A 19,572-nucleotide genomic window follows, 5' to 3' on the forward strand; every position below is an offset into this window, starting at 1 on the left:
TTGAGGCTTCTGTAGACGTTCATTGCAAAACAGTGTATTTTAATCAGTTATTTGGTGACGTGAATATATTTACTATAGTTTTAACTAAAAAGGATATTTGTATTTTTCTGAAATTCACAAAGTTAGATGGTCCTCTGCTTTCTCCTCTGAGGAGCCTCCACTGATGAGCACAGATGGTTGAAAGACCTAGGTTTCCAACACATTTATTTCACCTATCAAGTTACTTCAGATTGCTGCTCACGCTGGAAAGAAGACAAGTGATTTAAGAACATATAATGTTCTCTGAGTGTGATCGTGTCTAAACACCTCTCCACTTCTTCTGCCTCCTGTCTATCTATAGTCTGAGGAGTAAGCAGCAGGCCATTGATGCTCTATAAGTCCTTTCACAAAAGCAGCAAAGCAGCACATTAATACCTGAAGAGTATTACTGAGGACAATGAAATATGTGGAGGGGGTTGAGGGAACTATAGCTGTAGCAGGGTGCTTCTATATAGGATGTAGATATAAATATAAGACAGATAACCTATTGTAGCGTTAACATAGTGTATGTGACAGCACTGCTATGTTAACCCTAACAATTACACTCAATGTTTTGACTGCAACCAATTATTTGGAAAGGCACACACCTGTCTATATACGGTCCAAAAGTTGACCGTTCATGTCAAAGCAAAAACTAAGACATAAGGTCAAAGGAATTGTCCATAAAGCTCTGAGACATGATTGTGTCGAGGCACAAATCTGACGAAGGGTACAAAAACATTTCTGCAGCATTGAAGGTCCACAAGAACACAGTGGCCTCCATCATTTTTAATTGGAAGAAGTTTGGAAATATCAAGACTCTTCCTAGAACTGGCCGCCCGGCCAAAATGAGGAGAAAGGCCTTGGTCAGGGAGGTGACCAAGAACCCAATGTTCACTCTGACAGAGCTCCACAGTTCCACTGTGAATATGGAAGAACCTTCCAGGACATCCATCTCTGCAGCACTCCACCAATCGGGCCTTTATGGTAGTGGCCAGACAAAAGCCACTCCTCATTAAAAGGTACATGAGAGTTTGCCAAAATGCACTTAAAGGACTCTCAGACCATGATAAACAAGATTCTCTGGTCTGATGAAACCAAGATTGAACTCTTTGGCCCGTCCAACCTGATAGAGCTTGAGAGGATCTGCAGAGAAGAATGGGAGAAACTCCCCAAATACAGGTGTGCCAAGCTTGTATCATCATACCCAAGAAGACTCGAGGATGTAATCACTGCCAAAGGTACTTCACCAAAGTATTGAGTAAAAGTCTGAATATTTATGTAAACTTGATATTTCAGTATTTAAAATAAATAAATAAATATGCAAACATTTCGAAAAACCTGTTTTTGTTTCGTCATTATGGGGTATTGTGTGTAGATTGATGAGGGGGAAATACAATTTAATCCATTTTAAAATAAGGCTGTAATATAACAAAATGTAGAAAAAGTCAAGGAGTCTGAAACCTTTCCGAATGCACGAAATGTACTTAATTATATGAAAGTTAATGCTTTTAATGACTTTGCCATCACTAGCCGGCTTCCTCACAGTTATGCAACCCTGTACTTTAGCGGCTGCTGCCTTATATACATAGACTTGGAATCACTTGTCACTTTAATAATGGAGCACTAGTCACTTTAATAACACTAGTCACTTTCATGTTTAAATAATGTTTACATACTGCTTTACTCATCTCATATGTATTTACTGTATTATATTCTCCTGTATTTTAGTCAATGCCACTCCAACATTGCTCAATCTAATATTTATATATTTCTTAATTTCATTCTTTCACTTTTATATTTGTGTATTGTTGTGGATTGTTTTTAGATACTACTGCACTGTTGGAGCTATTAACACAAGCATTTTGCTACACCCGCAATAACATCTGCTAAATATGTGTATGTGACCAATACCATTTGATTTGATGCAATGGTGGAACTAACAGTGATGTGAGTTGTGTTTGTGCAGAACTGATAACGATTTGTCTGTATATATTTCCTCAAAGCACACTTGTCTTCTGTATTTCCAATGATGTTCTGTCAAAAAAATTGCTGCCACTTCAAGACCACGGTGCTTGCCTACAGAGCAGCAAGGGGAACTGCACTTCCTAGCTTATGCGTCTTTTTGTCTAACAAACCTTTTTGTGGAAGGTACTATGCAGTGCACAGACCCTCTCGCGCAATCAACTTCATTGAGATATGTATTTTATTAAAGAATGTGAAACAATGGTGTGTCTCTGTTTGCTGCTTTTCATTAAATCATGCACAGCTGTTCTTTATATGACCTAAAATGTGTTAATATGGGCAGAATATCTATAGCAGGGCTCTCCAACCCTAATCCTGGAGAGCTCCTATCCTGTAGGTGTTCACTTCAACCCCAGTTGTAACTAACTTGATTCAGCTTATCAACCAGCTAATTATTAGAAACAGGTGTGCTAGATTAGGGTTGGAGTGAAAGCATACAGGACTGTAGCTCTCCAGGAACAAGGTTGGAGAGCCCTGATCTATAGGCGACAGCATACCGAATTTTGATCAGTTATGAAAATATAACATGCAGGCGTTTCAGTTAAAACAGATTCTTTGTCACATGACTATAGAAATTGAAACATTGTAACTTTAGAGACACAAAGTAACAATAGCCTATGATTAAAGGGTAAGGCTATACTGGGCTCTCACCGTCATCATCACTATTCACATAATTCCAATTCAATCAAGTCACAATTCTCAGCTTTGGTATGAGCATGCTTTCCGAGTAAGGAGGGACACATGGGTAGGCCTACCAAAGGAAAACGTCTGAAAACAAAAATGATTATGACATTTGGACCACAGAAATCAAATTATTCTATAAAATGTCTGTCTTTTCCTTCACATTTTAAGAGTCTAATAACTAAATGTAATATAGGACAATATCATAAAATCCATTTGGCCTATGTTTAATTTAGTGTCATTGTGTTCTATTTCTGTTCTATTTCTGTTCTATTTCAAAAGAACAGAATACCATATTTTGTGTTGACTGTATAGGCTATTATACTAAAGATCTATCCGAGGTTCAACTTTAAGGCAAGGGCATCTTTTAAAACTATTTTGATACTTACGTCATGTCTTGATAATATGAATTAGAATGTAATCCATTTTGTTTTGAAATCAGTATTTGTCCATCTCCCATTGTTCCCATTTTCAATCAAAAAATATGCATGAGATATTGAACATTGGAATGTTGATTTTTTTTGGGGTGGGGGGGGGGGGGGTTATTTTAAATAAATGTTTTAGGCTTAATTATTTTTGCCCCATCAAACAAGCTTATTTATTCATAAATAAATTGTTTATAGTGAATGGTTGGTGTTAATGGATGGTGTTAAAAATAGATACAACTAAAATACATAGCCTTCAGCTTTAACATAACCATATAAACAGATGTATATACAATATTCTGCTCATATGAACAAATATATATAGGTCTAGGCTACAATATTCTACTCATATGAACAAATATATATAGGTCTAGGCTACAATATTCTACTCATATGAACAAATATATATAGGTCTAGGCTACAATATTCTGCTCATATGAACAAATATATATAGGTCTAGGCTACAATATTCTGCTCATATGAACAAATATATATAGGTCTAGGCTACAATATTCTGCTCATATGAACAAATATATATAGGTCTAGGCTACAATATTCTGCCCATATGAACACAATTAATTTTATTTCTGTAGGCTATATATACAATGTTCTGACCTTATGAATGAAAATAAAAACAATATTTATAACCATACATGATTGAATAGAAAGCAGTAAATATACACATTGTTTCACATTCTTTAATAACAGACTCATGAATCCAATCAGGCATTAGTAAACATAGACAATACTGCTTCACATTCTTTAATAACAGACTCAATGTGTTATAGCCTAATGCTGATGAAAGCGAAAGAAGAGTGGAGTAAGGAGTTAGCTGTTGCTGCGATGTTCGAGTTAAAGTGTTACGCGTTGTAGTGGGGCTTCGCCCTCCCTACCTTCAGGCTATGCTCAAACCCTACACCCCAACACTCTTTTCGGACACCTCTGGTTCTTGACCATATGGGGGTCAGTACCCGCTCATCCCAGTCAAATCTCTCCTCCCTCCTGGCACCCCAATGGTAGAACGAGCTTCCCCCTGACATTAGGACAGCAGAGTTCCTGCCTATCTTCTGAAAACCCATCATGATTAATCCCACAACACCCCTCCTCTCAACGATGAGCTTTGTGATTTACATAAGTTCACTGAAAACCCACAGTAAAACTTGGTTATATTAACAGTACTGCACTTTTCATGTAGCCTACTTTTGGCCAGTTAATAGCCTAACCTCCGATCATGCAACATTATGGACTACGTTCAAATCCTGTTGCTGCAGGATTATTTAGTCATGACATTATAGGTCAAAGAGCCTACATCTGTGGATACTTCATTGAGGAAATTGTATTTATTCATTGTATTTATTCCATTCCAGCAATTAAAATGAGCCCGTCCTCCTATAGCTCCTCACACCAGCCTCCTCTGATGTGTAGGCTAATTCGTTATTAAGATTTAAGTACTAAGCTGTGGTATATAATGTCATGCTCCTTTTCTAACATTGTGTAAATCATAGTGCCAAGACTTGGCCTAACCTGAACAGGCCAAAGTTGTGTCAAGCAGTCAGAAAAAACATGAACACTATTCCAAACATACGTTTGATATCAAACTTTGGTCCATAGCCCATAGCTCCATTACATTTGGTATAGCTCTCATGTCCTTATTCTGTTGGAATGTAGGCATTAATGGAGCATCGATAGCTAGTGAAGTGGGGATTTAGGCTATCTCAGCTTTGAATCTGTTATGGTAGCAGTGAATCTCTGCAGAAGTGCTGAAATGGACTAGAATGGGAGTTTGTCCTTAGATGGATACGATCAGTGGATGTTGTGTTTAGACTATAGAGTTGCTACAGTCATGTTGTCACACTGACTGTTTGGCTGTTTGTTTTTATCTCTGTAAAAGCAGCTGGTTTTGTGTTCTATGGGGTAAACTCAGACAGTGTTAAATGATGTGTGTTACTAACCAGGTTTCCAAACTATTTATGCAAGTAAAGTACATAAAAAATGTCATGACAGGCCTGATGGAAAAAGCTAATTTGTCTGTAATCTTTCCAAATGTTGACAAAACAAAATAAGATAGACAAGGTGGGATCTTTTTGTGTCTGTAAAATTCATTATGTGAGAAATGTTGGCAGAAATATTGATATAATAACCATTATATCGAAGTAAACTTGGACTCATGAGAAGACATGTTGTGTGGTCCACCCACTAGGACTCATCGGGAAAGCATGCAGTTTATTATGCTAGTTCTTTTGTTATGTCTTTGTTTTAGTATGGTCAGGGCGTGAGTTGGGTGGGTTGTCTATGTTTGTTTTTCTATGTTGTGTTTTGTGTTTGGCCTGGTATGGTTCTCAATCAGAGGCAGGTGTCGTTAGTTGTCTCTGATTGAGAATCATACTTAGGTAGCCTTTTCCCACCTGTGTTTGGTGGGTGATTGTTTCCTGTTTTGTTGTTTGTGTCACCATTCAAGACTGTTTCGGGTTTTCGTTTTCATTCACTTTTTTATTTTTGTATTTTGTCGTGTTCAGTGATTATTAAAGTATCATGGACACTTACCACGCTGCGTATTGGTTAGATCCTTTGCTACTCCTCCTCAGAAGAGGAAGAGGAAATCCGTTACAGCTACAGATTCAATAAATGATGATGAACTTTACAGGGTGGTGAAAGTGCAAGGTGATGCTCCTTTCCAATTAATATTGAGGGTTTTATTCTGGTGACATGATCATCGATGCTTGGCTGCCGCTGGACAAATATAAATAATAAATACTTTTGTCCCTAATAATCTCATCATGTAGGCTATACCCTCCTACTTGTTGTTTATTATCTATGCATAGTAACTTTCCCCCTACATACATGTACATATTACCTCAATTACCTCAACTAACCTGTACCCCCGCACATTGACTCAGTACCAGTACCCCTTGTATATAGCCTCGTTGTTGTTATTTTATTGTGTTACTTTTTTTTAAACTATCGTTTATGTAGTAAATATTTGATTACCTCTAATTTTCTTAACTGCATTGTTGGTTAAGGGATTATAAGTAAGCATTTCACAGTAATGTCTAGTACACCTGTTGTATTCGGCACATTGGACAAATAAATATTGATTATATTAGATTTATAGGCCTACAAGCACTGTATCTGTGAGCTGTTGGCTACATGACGATACCAGAGTGGGCACACTCACTATATAAGTCAAACTTTTTTCATGGGAAAACCATCATTAGAGATGAAAATGCTTTCTATCCTCAACAAGTTAATTTGATGGAAACATCTCTGATGTGAATATGTGCATATTTTTTTAATGCAGATTTTAGAATATTCACATGAAAATGTGTTAGCGATAGTTAGCGATAGTTTCCACATTGTTTGCCTACAAGTGCTAGAGGACTAGTGTCCCACCCAGATTATTACAATTTGAAAATTATATTTTCTTGCATGTTCATGCAAAGTAGATTGTAATCCCATGTATGTATGTGTTGTATAAACATCTCCAACAGTTGTCATTTGGAGAAAGATGCTGCTTTTTATTTGGGAAGTAACCTGCATCTCTCCAGATTGGTAGCATTGTAGGGACGTGCAGTAGTTGAAATAAGGACACAGTGAAGTACACAAGTTTTATATAAATACCTTCTGTCTGGCAAATACTGTCCTATCCCTGCAACTTTCATCCCTGTTCTTGGACCATGAATCATCAACAGAGTACACGGATGTTTCTGCTATTCTTTACTTTGAAAAGCCCACAAAGAGTCAATTTTGAGGAGTAAAGAGAAAAACGTAACGCTTCAACCGAAAAACTAACTTCCTTCAGTTTGCATTTACGGATCACGCCTTCTGCAGTCACCAAAGCAGACAGAGAACAGCAAAACGAAGTGAATCATTCATTCTACCCTCTCCTCTACTCTGCTTGCCGTCTTGCAGTGAAGTGACATAGTAGTGTGTTTACATTAGACTTTTGACCACAACCAAGAGACAGTTTAGAAGACGTGTTGTACTGGATCTGTGCTGTGACTCTTTCGAGAGGCAAGAATGTCATTTTTGGGTTGAATGCAGGATAATAGAAACCATTGTGGTGTTTTCAGTGGAAGTCAAATCAGGTCACTTTTGTTATCAACTGTTTCTCTCCTCAGTCCCTCTTGACTGAACCCTTTGCTGGTTTCTATCCCTGTCTTGATCAGCAACAAACCTGTGATGCCATGTGAAAACAAATATCTTCTCAATAAATGACATCAACTGACCAAGAAGAAGAGAAAAGTAGCAAAAACTGCAGGCATCTTTTAAAACTAACTACATTGAACATTGAAAACAATAAAGTGAAAACATTTAAATATTGAGAAAGGCTATTGAAATGTGCATATACACTGAGAGTACAAAACATCAGAAACCTGTGCTCTTTCCATGACATAGACTGACCAGGTGAATCCTGGTGAAATCTATGACCCCTTATTGATGTCACCTGTTAAATCCACTTCAATCAGTGGAGATGAAGGGGAGCAGACAGATTAAATAATGATTTTTAAACCTTGAGACAATTGAGATATGAATTGTGCATGTGTGCCATTCAGAGGGCAAATGGGCAAGATAAAATATTTACAGTGCCTTGCGAAAGTATTCGGCCCCCTTGAACTTTGCGACCTTTTGCCACATTTCAGGCTTCAAACATAAAGATATAAAACTGTATTTTTTTGTGAAGAATCAACAACAAGTGGGACACAATCATGAAGTGGAACGACATTTATTGGATATTTCAAACTTTTTTAACAAATCCAAAACTGAAAAATTGGGCGTGCAAAATTATTCAGCCCCTTTACTTTCAGTGCAGCAAACTCTCTCCAGAAGTTCAGTGAGGATCTCTGAATGATCCAATGTTGACCTAAATGACTAATGATGATAAATACAATCCACCTGTGTGTAATCAAGTCTCCGTATAAATGCACCTGCACTGTGATAGTCTCAGAGGTCCGTTAAAAGCGCAGAGAGCATCATGAAGAACAAGGAACACACCAGGCAGGTCTGAGATACTGTTGTGAAGAAGTTTAAAGCCGGATTTGGATACAAAAAGATTTCCCAAGCTTTAAACATCCCAAGGAGCACTGTGCAAGCGATAATATTGAAATGGAAGGAGTATCAGACCACTGCAAATCTACCAAGACCTGGCCGTCCCTCTAAACTTTCAGCTCATACAAGGAGAAGACTGATCAGAGATACAGCCAAGAGGCCCATGATCACTCTGGATGAACTGCAGAGATCTACAGCTGAGGTGGGAGACTCTGTCCATAGGACAACAATCAGTCGTATATTGCACAAATCTGGCCTTTATGGAAGAGTGGCAAGAAGAAAGCCATTTCTTAAAGATATCCATAAAAAGTGTCGTTTAAAGTTTGCCACAAGCCACCTGGCAGACACACCAAACATGTGGAAGAAGGTGCTCTGGTCAGATGAAACCAAAATTGAACTTTTTGGCAACAATGCAAAACGTTATGTTTGGCGTAAAAGCAACACAGCCCATCACCCTGAACACACCATACCCACTGTCAAACATGGTGGTGGCAGCAAAACCTACAATGGAATGGTTCAAATATAAACATATTCAGGAACAATGGTGGACATCTTGAAGGAAGTGGCGACAGCAAACTGGGATAAGGAAAGATATTGAATATGTCCATAAACCCTCCAGCCAGCTGGTCTGCGCATGCTCTGAGGACGCGGCTAGTGATGCCGTCTGGACCAGCAGCCTTGCGAGGGTAAACTTTTTGACGCTACCCATCCCGTTAGCGGGATCATTTTCATCAGCAATCGCTGATTAGCATAGCGCCACAGTCAAATAATATTACTAAAAAATATTCATATTCATGAAATCACAAGGGCAATATTGCAAAACACAGCTTAGCCTTTTGTTAATCCACGTGTCGTCTCAGATTTTGAAATTATGCTTTACAGCGAAAGCAATCCAAGCGTTTTTATAAGTTTATCGATAGCATAACAAAACATTATGTACACTAAGCATTAAGTAGCTAGGTCACGAAAATCAGAAAAGCAATCAAATTAATCCTTTACCTTTGATCTTCGGATGTTTTCACTCACGAGACTCCCAGTTACACAACAAATATTTATTTTGTTCCATAAAGATTATTTTTATACCCAAAATACCTCCGTTTGTTTGTCGCGTTATGTTCAGAAATCCACAGGAAAGAGCGGTCACGACAACACAGACGAAAATTCCAAATAATATCCATAATGTCCACAGAAACATGTCAAAAAATGTTATAATCAATCCTGGTGGTTTTTAAAATATATATATTCGATAATATATAAACTGGGTGTGTAGGTTTTTCAATAACACCGGGAGAAACAATGGCGCTTTACTAGGTAGCGCAAAACTTACTCTGAGAGCCCCCACCTATCCACTTACACAATGTGATCTTTCACCCTCATTTTTCAAAATAAAAGCCTAAAACTATGTCTAAACACTGTTGACACCTTAGGGAAGCCATAGAAAAAGGAATCTGGTTTATATCCCTTTAAATGGAGGATAGGCATGCATAGGAATAGAGAGGTTTCAAAATAAGAGGCACTTCCTGATTGGATTTTCCTCAGGTTTTTGCCTGCAATATCAGTTCTGTTATACTCACAGAAAATATTTTTACAGTTTTGGAAACTTTAGAGTGCTTTCTATCCTAATCTGACAATTATATGCATATTCTAGTTTCTGGGGCTGAGAAATAGGCAGTTTCAAATGGTACGTTTTTTAGCCAAAAACGAAAATACTGCCCCTTACATGCAAAACGTTAACACGCTTAAATGTTTAAATGTCACGCCGACCATGGAGAACGAGAGCCCACAGTCCATGGAAATGGTTTGCATCGATGGCACTGTGTTTACCTCAAAGTGGGCGAAGAAGATGTTTCGCTTGTCTGGGAGAAAGACATCGGTGTTCACGGTGTAATCCGTGATTGTCTGTAGACCCTGCCACATACATAATATGTCTGAGCCATTGAATAGTGACTCCACTTTGTCTCTGTACTGATGTTTTACCTGTTTGATTGCCTTACGGAGGGAATAACTACGCTGTTTGTATTCTACCATATTCCCAGTCACCTTGCCATGGTTAAATGTGGTGGTTGAGGGAGAGGTTTGCTACCATCTATCCACGGTTTCCAGTTTGGGTAGGTTTAAATAGTCACAGTGGGAACAACATACCCTATACACTTCCTAATGAACTCATCTTGATGTGTCATCGTGTCCGTGTATACATCAATGTCATTCTCTGAGGCTATGCGGATCATATTCCAGTCCGTGTGATCAAAACAATCTTGAAGCATGAATTCCGATTGGTCAGACCAGCGTTGAATACTGGTACAATACTGGTACATTGGTACATCCTTTTTGAGTTTCTGCCTACAAGAAGGGAGGAGCAAAATTGAGTCGTTATCTGATTGCTGAAAGGAGGGCTGGGGAGGGCCTTGTAGGCATCCCAGAAAAGAGAATAGCAGTGATCTAGTGTTTTCCCAGTGCGAGTACTACAGTCAATGTGTTGATAGAACTTCGGTAGAATTTTCCTCAAATTCGCTTTGTTTAAATCCCCAGCTACAGTAAATGCGGCCCCAGGATATGCGGTTTCCAGTTTTCATAAAGACCAGTGTAGTTCCTTTAGGGCCATAGTTGTATCGGCTAGAGGGGGAATATACACGGCTGTGAATATAACTGGAGAGAACTATCTTGGGAGGTGATAAGGTCGGCATCTGATTGTGAGGTATTGTAGGTCGGGCAAACAAAATGACTTGAGTTTTTGTATGTTATCACAATCACACCATGAGTGGTTAATAATGAAACATACACAAGTTCTTTATTCCTGTCTGCGTGATTTACTGAGGACCCAGCTGGCTGTATGGACAGAGGCAGTATATCCGGTGAGAGCCATGATTCTGTGAAACAGAGTATGTTACAGTTTCTGATGTCACTCTGGAAGGAGATCCTTGCCCTGAGCTCATCTACTTTATTGTCCAGAGACTGAACATTAGCGAGTAATATACTCAGAAGCGATGGATTGTGTGCCCGCTTCCTGAGTCAGACTAGAAGTCCTCTCCGAATACCTCTTCTCCGCTGGCGGCATCTTGGCTCATTCTCTGGGATAAGTTCAATTGCCCTGGGGGTTCAAACAAAGGATCAAATTTGGGAAAGTCATTTTCCCGGTCGTAATTCTGGTGAGTTACCCCCGCTCTGATATCCAAAAGTTCTTTCCACCTGTATGTAATAACACAAAAACATTCTTGGCTTATAATGTTTGAAATAATACACACACAAAAAACTAAATACAGCAAAGGTGCTTAGGAGCTAGTGCAGAGTTGCCATGACTGTCGGCGTCATCTTACTAGCATTGGAGTCAACACGGGCCAGCATCCCTGTGGAATGCTTTCGACACCTTGTAGTCTATGCCCTGAAGAATTGAGGCTGTTCTGAGGGGAAAAGGGGATGTATCCCAATATTAGGTATTCCTAATGCTTTGTACACTCAGTGTATAATACCTAAATAAAGTCACATTTTTTGTAGTGAATCAAAACTGGCCCTGGATGCGTCATGCTCCTCCCTGGGCGGTGTGGAGATTACCTGGGATTCATAATGAGTGTGGAGTGGGACATCTGTCACTGCCCTCTTTACGGCCTGCTCTCTTCTCAGAGGAGGAGGTATTAGACTGGTATTGGGTGGGAGATTGATTTAGCTGCCGCACATTGCAGGAGATTGACCTTAAAGGGATACTTTGGGATTTTGGCAATGAGGCCCGTTATAGACTTATCGAGTCAGATAAACTTGTGAATTAAAATTGCATGTCTCTGCGTGCAGTTTGAAGGTAGTTGCTACCTAGCGCTAGCACAACTTCCAGTTAGCATTAGGGCAATGACAAGAAGTTTATGGGTATCTGACAAACAGAGAGACTTAAAACAACTATCCACGAGTTCATCTGACTCTGGGGAAGTAGATACAGTGCCTCATTGCCAAAATCCTGAAGTATCCCTTTAATGCATAAAGAAAGTCAGAGACGGTTCAAAGTATTGTATCCATTTGATTATTTTTCACTAAATGTAGTGGTATAAAACAACAGTAACCATTTTTGGGCTCGATATCTTTAAAAGAAGTCTAACTATGGAAAGAGCAGATGTTCTTAATGTTTTGTATACAGTTTTGTATGAAGTGCCTTCAGAAAGTATTCCCACCCTTTGACTTTTTACAAAAAAAAAATTGTGCTACAGCCTGAATTTAAAATGCACTAAATGTTGTTTTTGTGTCACTGGCCTACACACAATACCCCATAATGTCAAAGTGGAATTATGCTTTTAGAATTTTTAACAAATTCATTAAAAAAGTAAAGCTAAAATGTGTTGCATTAACAAGTACTTTTCCCCTTTGTTATGGCAGGTCTAAAGTTCAGGATAAAAAAAATGTGCTTAACAAGTCACATAACAAGTTACATGGACTTACTCTGTGTGCAATAATAGTGTTTAACATGATTTTTGAATGACTACCTCATCTCTGTACCCCACACATACAATGATCTGTAAGGTCCCTCAGTCGACCAGGGAGGTTTTCCAATGCCTCACAAAGACCTATTGGTGGATGGGTTCAAATAAAAATAATTTAAAAAGACACTGAATATGCATATGAGCATGGTGAAGTCATTCCTTACACTTTGGATGCTGTATTAATACACACAGTCACTACAAATATACAGACATCCTTCCTTCCTAACTAAATAAAATGTATTGGTCACATATACTTTTGGTAAATTAGTGTATGTGTGTCGACACCTGCTCGTCTATGTCATGATCGTCGTATTAAGCGGACCAAAGCGCAGAGTGGTATATGTTCATGATGATTTTTTAAATTAAAGAAAACACTGAATACAAACTATGCAAAACAAGAAACGAATAAAGACCATGAAGCTATAATGAGAACTGTGCTGACACAAGCAACTAACATAGACAATCACCCACAAACAAACAGCAAAACCCAGGCTACCTAAATATGATTCTCAATCAGAGACAACTAATGACACCTGCCTCTGATTGAGAACCATAATAGGCCAAAACATAGAAATCCCAAAAACATAGAAAAACAAATATAGACTCCCCACCCCAACTCACACCCTGACCATACTAAATAATGATAAAACAAAGGAAATAAAGGTCAGAACGTGACAGTCTAACATCTCATTAAAAAAAACATGGACATTAACATGGAGTTGCCCCCCCCAGGCACTGTTGTTGGGCGATTAGGCGTGGCTCATAGTCGGCGTTCCAATTCATCCCAAAGGTGTTTGATGGGGTTGAGGTCAGGGCTCTCTGCAGGCCAGTCAAGTTCTTCCACACCGATCTAGGCAAACCATTTCTTTATGATCCTCACGTTGTTCATGGAGACATTGTCATGCTGAAACAGTGAAGTGCCTTCGCCAAACTGTTGCCACAAAGTTGGAAGCACAGAATCGTCTAGAATGTCATTGTATGCTGTAGAGTTAAGATTTCCATTCACTGGAATTAAGGGGCTTTGCCCAAACCATGAAAAACAGCCCCAGACCATTATTACTCCACCAAACATTACACTCTGCATTCGGGCAGGAAGCGTTCTCTCTCCTGGCATCCGCCAAACCCAGATTCACCCGTCGGACTTCCAGATGGTGAAGTGTGATTCATCACTCCAGAGGACGCAGTTCCGCTGCTCCAGAGTCAGCTGGCGGTGAGCATTGCACATGCTGATCTTAGGCTTGTGTGCAGCTGCTCGACTATGGAAACCCATTTCATGAAGCTCCCGATGAACAGTTATTGTGCTGACGTTGCTTCCAGAGGCAGTTTGGAACTCTGTAGTGAGTGTTGCAACAGAGGACAGATGATTTTTATGCGCTATGCGCTTCAGCACTCGGCGGTCCTGTTCTGTGAGCTTGTCTGGCCTACCAATTCACAGCTGTGCCGTTTCGACTTCATAATAACAGCACTTACAGTTGACCGGGGCAGCTCTAGCAGGGCAGAAATTTGACCAACTGAACTTGTTGAAAAGGTGGCATCCTATGACGGTGCCACGTTGAAAGTCACTGAGTTCTTCAGTAAGGCCATTCTACTGCCAATGTTTGTCTATGGAGATTGCATGGCTGTGTGCTCGATTTTACACACCTGTCAGCAACGGGTGTCACTGAAATAGCCGAATCCACTAATTAGATGGGGTGTCCACATACTTTTGTATATACAGTGCATTCGGAAATGTATTCACACCTCTTTTTAAACATTACAGTCTTATTCTAAAACGAATTAAGTTGTTTTTTTCCTCATCAGTCGAAACACAATACTTCACACTTTAATAAAAAACTCAACAGAAATACCTTATTTACATAAGTATTCAGACCTTTGACTAGAATACAATATATATATATATATACATATACATATTACATGTGTAAAACATTATTAAAGTGGCCAGTGTTCCATTATTAAAGTGACCTTTGTACATGTCTATGTACATAGGGCAGCAGCCTCTAAGGTGCAGGGTTGAGTAACTGGGTGGTAGTTGACTAGTGGCAGTGACTAAGTTCAGGGCAGGGTACTGGGTGAAGGTCGGCTAGTGATGGCTATTTAACAGTCTGACGGCCTTGAGATAGAGAATGAAAAAGCTTCTCAGTCCCAGCATTCATGCACCTGTATTGACCTTGTCTTCTGGATGATAACGTAGTTATTAACAGGCTCATGCTTGGGTGGCTGAGGTCCTTTATGTTTTTCTTGGCCTTCTTGTGACACTGGGTGCTGTAGATGTCCTGAAAGGCAGCCATTGCTGGAGGGGAACAAAACCGCTGAAGGATTTCACCATAAGGCCAACGGTGACTTTAAAACAGTTACAGAGTTTAACAGTTGTGGTAGGAGAAAACTGAGGATTGATCAACAACATTGTAGTTACTCCACAATATTAACCTAAATGAGTGAAAAGACGGAGGCCTGTCGAGAATAAAAAATATTCCAAAACGTTGATCGTGTTTGCAATAATAAAACAGCAGAAAATGTTACCGTTTTTTGTCCTGAATACAAAGAGCTTTTTGTCCTGAATACAAAGAGCTATGTTTGGAGCAAGTACAACACATCCCTGAGTACCGCTCTTCATATTTTCAAGCATGGTGGTAGCTGTATCATGTTATGTGTATGCCTGTCATTGGCAAGGACTAGGGTTTTATTTTTGATAAAAAGAGCTAAGCACAGGCAAAATCCTAGAGGAAAACCTGGTTCAGTCTACGTTCCAGCAGACACTGCGAGACCAATTAATATTTCAGCAAGACAATAACCTAAAACACAAGGCCAAATATACACTGGACTTGTTTACCAAGAAGACACTGAGTGGCCTAATTACAGTTTTGACTTAAATCAGCATGAAAATCTATGGCAAGACTTGAAAATGGCTGTCTAACAATGATCAACAACAAATTTGACAGAGGTTGAAGAATTTAAAAAAGAATAATGTGCAAATATTGTATAATCCAGGTTTGCAAAGCTCTTAAGACACCCAGAAACACTCGCAGCTGTAATCAACGCCTTAAGGTGATTGACTCGGGTGTAAATACTCATGTAAATTAGGTATTTCATTTTCAATACATTTGCAACCATTTTTAAATACATGTTTTCACTTTGTCATTATGGGCTATTGTGTGTAGATGGGTGTAATCCATTTTGGATTCAGGCTGTAACACAACAAAATGTGGAATAAGTCAAGGGGTATGAACACTTTCAGAAGGCACTGTACTTTGTCGTGACGATATAGAAGATAGATGTGTTCAAGACAAGTATGCCCATACCATCTATTGGCAGATTTGGTGATCTGGAGAGGTATTTGTTTTAAAAGCGAGTGGCGAGTTCCTACATGATTTCCTGATTTCACAGTTGGACCACAAGTTAAATCATGGTGAAATTGTTTATTTTACCCACTGAGAAAATAGGCTTTCACCAAATCGATAGTCTGAAGAGTACAGTTTGGACAGTACAACAGAAATTACGCTCCAGGTTATGTGCATTTGTTCATTGTGAGTGAGTTTATTGTGGCCAGACATGGGCCTACAGTTTTGCCCAAAGGAGCACAAGGAAGAAAGCAGATGTGCACATTATGTCGGTCTGCTGCATGAGTTTGGTCAAGTGTTTTCTTGTTATTGTAGCCCTGAGCAGTATGAACACAACAATGTATGTTAGCACTGTCAGTTCTCTATTCTCTCTAGCGAATTTGTTCATGCAGCTGTATGCTGTCTGATTTATAATGCGTGTGTGTGTGTGTGTGTGTGTGTGTGTGTGTGTGTGTGTGTGTGCGCATAATGTGTGCGTGCATGTGTGTTTTTGATTGGCTTTCACCAAATTGACAGGATTTTCATGATTTTTTATCCCTTTAAGTTCATCCACATGTACACCTGTATATGTACAAACACACACAAATGCACACACATATGTACACACACACACACACACACACACATATGTACACACACACACACACATATGTACACACACACACACACACACACACACACACAATGAGGATGCCATGGCCTCCACTGCCCTTGCATGTCAAGCTCTGATCAGAGGCACTGAAGTCGATTAGAGTCTGAGTAATCTAATTAGGCTGCATTAACATAGATGGAGGTTGATATCATGATTGACAGAGGAACGGGAGGATGAGGTCTTATCTTTGTAATGGCATTTGCCTCAGTACACAAAAGGCTGATGCATATAGAACACATTTCCATCAAGATGTACTGTATGCGATACAGGTGCTATTTTCTGTCTGCCCACAATATTTCTTATATCAAAGTGTTATGACAGCAAATGTTTTCTAAGTAATGCTGCAGTTATTTTCACCACAAATGTATTGAATCATAAGCAAAGGTTATTATATGTGTTTGTGCATACTGTGATATAATGCAGATTTACGCACAATGCCTGTCATACTCCAATAGGTCTGCAGAGACATCTTAAACTTTGTTTGAGAAACAGCTTATGGGAACTCATGTAAAAACATCTCGCTACCTTCTGGTCAATTCTTTTTTGCCAAAAAATCAAGATAAGGTAGCCTATTAATATTTTTTGTGTGATGAAACTGAGCCTCATAGCAGATTCACTGCAAGACCTTGAATTCTCTCTCCGAGATGGAGTATATTTATTCCAGATTTGTATTCAGAAGTGATGCTTGAGAAAACATGTCCTGAAATCTGACCCATAATTCCCCATTAATCCTCTTTTCTGCCCCCTGTCCATGGCCAGGATAGTGTAGCTGTGCTCTGGAAGGCAGCCCTAGGTGTAGCACTGGGACTTTGAAGTCAGTGTCAGCCATCTTAGCCTGGACCCTCACCCTGAGCTGTTGCATGGCCGTCTTTCATCCAGGATTCATTTTGTGGTGGTATGGGAGAAATGCCACTGAAAACTTTTTTTTTTAAAGGCAGGACCAAAGTTGACGTTGTGTTATTCTCCGTACATTTGCCTTGGGGAATGACTTGAGTAAACCTGTCCATTGTCCTTGAGGCCTCATTTCTAGTCCATTACATTTACTCTCATTCTCTGGTTTCAAGATGAAAACAGAAGTGTTTTTTTCACAAAGGGAAATCGTTAAACCAATAACTTATTTTCCCTGTTTTACAATAGGCTAGGTAAACTCGAGACAGGGAGAGAAATAAAGAGAGAGAGAGAGATAAAGAGAGAGAGAAAACACCACACTTTTGCTTCAAAATGAGTTGGGGATCAGGAGAAAATACAATGTCTAAAGTATGAATCCTGAAGAGTACATTTTGGAAAGTACAACAGAAATTTTCGTCCAGGTTATGTGCATTTGTTCATTGTGAGTGAGGTTATTCTGGCCAGACATGGGCCTATAGTTCTGACCAAAAGACCACAAGGAAGAAAGCAGATGTGCTCAGTATGTCGGTCTGCTGCATGAATTTGCTCAAATGTTTTCTTGTTATTGTCATTTCCCTTTGAGGCCCTGAGCAGTATGAACACAACAACATACAACTTATTAGGTACACCCATCTAGTACTTGGTCGGACCCCCTTTGCCTCCAGAACAGCTTGAATTATTCGGGGCATAGACACTTTGCTCAATTGGGATCATGGGACCTAAAGTGTGCCAGGAAAACATTTCCCACATCACTACACTGCTGCCACCAGCCTGTACCATTCAGGATGGGTCCATGGACTCATGCTGCTTGCACCATCAGCATGATGCAACAGGAAACGCTGGAGACGCTTCTTCTTGTTTTTAGCTGATAGGAGTGGAACCCTGCGTGGTCGTCTGCTGCAATAGCCTCTTCGGGACGAGTTGTGCGTTTTGAGATGTCTTTCTGTGCACCACTGTTGACCTGAGACATTATTTGTCTGTTTGTGGATCGCCTGTTAACTTGCACAATTCTTGTCATTCTCCTTTGACCTCTCTCATCAACGAGCTGTTTTCTCCCACAGGACTGCCAATGGCTGGATGTTTGTCACACCATTCTCGGTAAACCCTAGACACTGTCGTGTGTGAAAAGCCCAGGAGGCCGGACATTTCTGAGATACTGGATCTGTCATGCCTGGCACTGACGATCATACCATGCTCAAAGTCGCTTAGGTCACTCGTTTTGCAGGTTCTAACATTCAATCGAACAATAACTGAATGTCTTGCTGCCTGTCTGCCTGCTTTATTTAGCAAGCCACGCTCACTGTCTGTAGGAGCAATCCATTTTCTTGAACAGGGTGGTGTACCTAATAGGCTGACTAGTATGTTAGCACTGTCATTTCTCTATCCTCTCTAGCAAATTTGTGCATGCAGCTATATGCTGTCTGATATACAATGCATCTGTGTGTGTGTGCATGTGTGTGATCGTACATGTGTGCATGCGTGTGGAGACTCCACCTCTGTGGACTGTCTGCTCTGAACACTGATGAGGGTCCTGAATAACTAATTAATCCTCTAGAGGTGCAATGAGAGAAGAATGGGAAAAACCACAATCCCACACACAGAGAAGATTGCCACTATTCCCACTGTGCAGAGTGAGACACTCTTTGCACATAGCACGGTTCACCTCTCTTTAAAAATCCAGTTTGACATTTGGCATGGCTGCAGCTACAGCTGTTGGCTTGTTAATCCTCTGTGGAGATCCCGGCATCCCTCCCCCTTTAATTTGCCTGTTCTGCACAACATCTCTGGAGAGGCTTCCCTCCACATTTCTCTGGGGGATGCACACCCGCCACTAACTTCACTGGCTGTAACCTATAAACAGAGAAAATCTGTGTATTGAAACTGAAGCATTGGTACAACAGAAATTCAAACACCTGTTAAAACACATTACATTTTTTAGCTTATGACAAAAGGAAGCAAAGCTGTTTGTTGCTGATCGCTGAAAGCTTTTCACATTTACTGCCACTGAAACAGCCTTGAACATGCCAGAGTGGAGA

At 39.8% G+C, this 19,572-nt stretch overlaps 1 protein-coding gene across 1 annotated transcript in view; it reads left to right on the top strand.

Annotated features, from left to right (window-relative positions):
- The window catches only part of LOC135511071 (glutamate receptor ionotropic, delta-1-like), a 348,005-nt gene that overhangs the window by 216,580 nt on the left and 111,853 nt on the right, over positions 1–19,572 (top strand). The gene's annotated exons all lie outside the window — the stretch shown is intronic.

Source organism: Oncorhynchus masou, chromosome 23 (genome assembly GCF_036934945.1).
Source record: "Oncorhynchus masou masou isolate Uvic2021 chromosome 23, UVic_Omas_1.1, whole genome shotgun sequence".
NCBI lineage: Eukaryota > Metazoa > Chordata > Actinopteri > Salmoniformes > Salmonidae > Oncorhynchus > Oncorhynchus masou.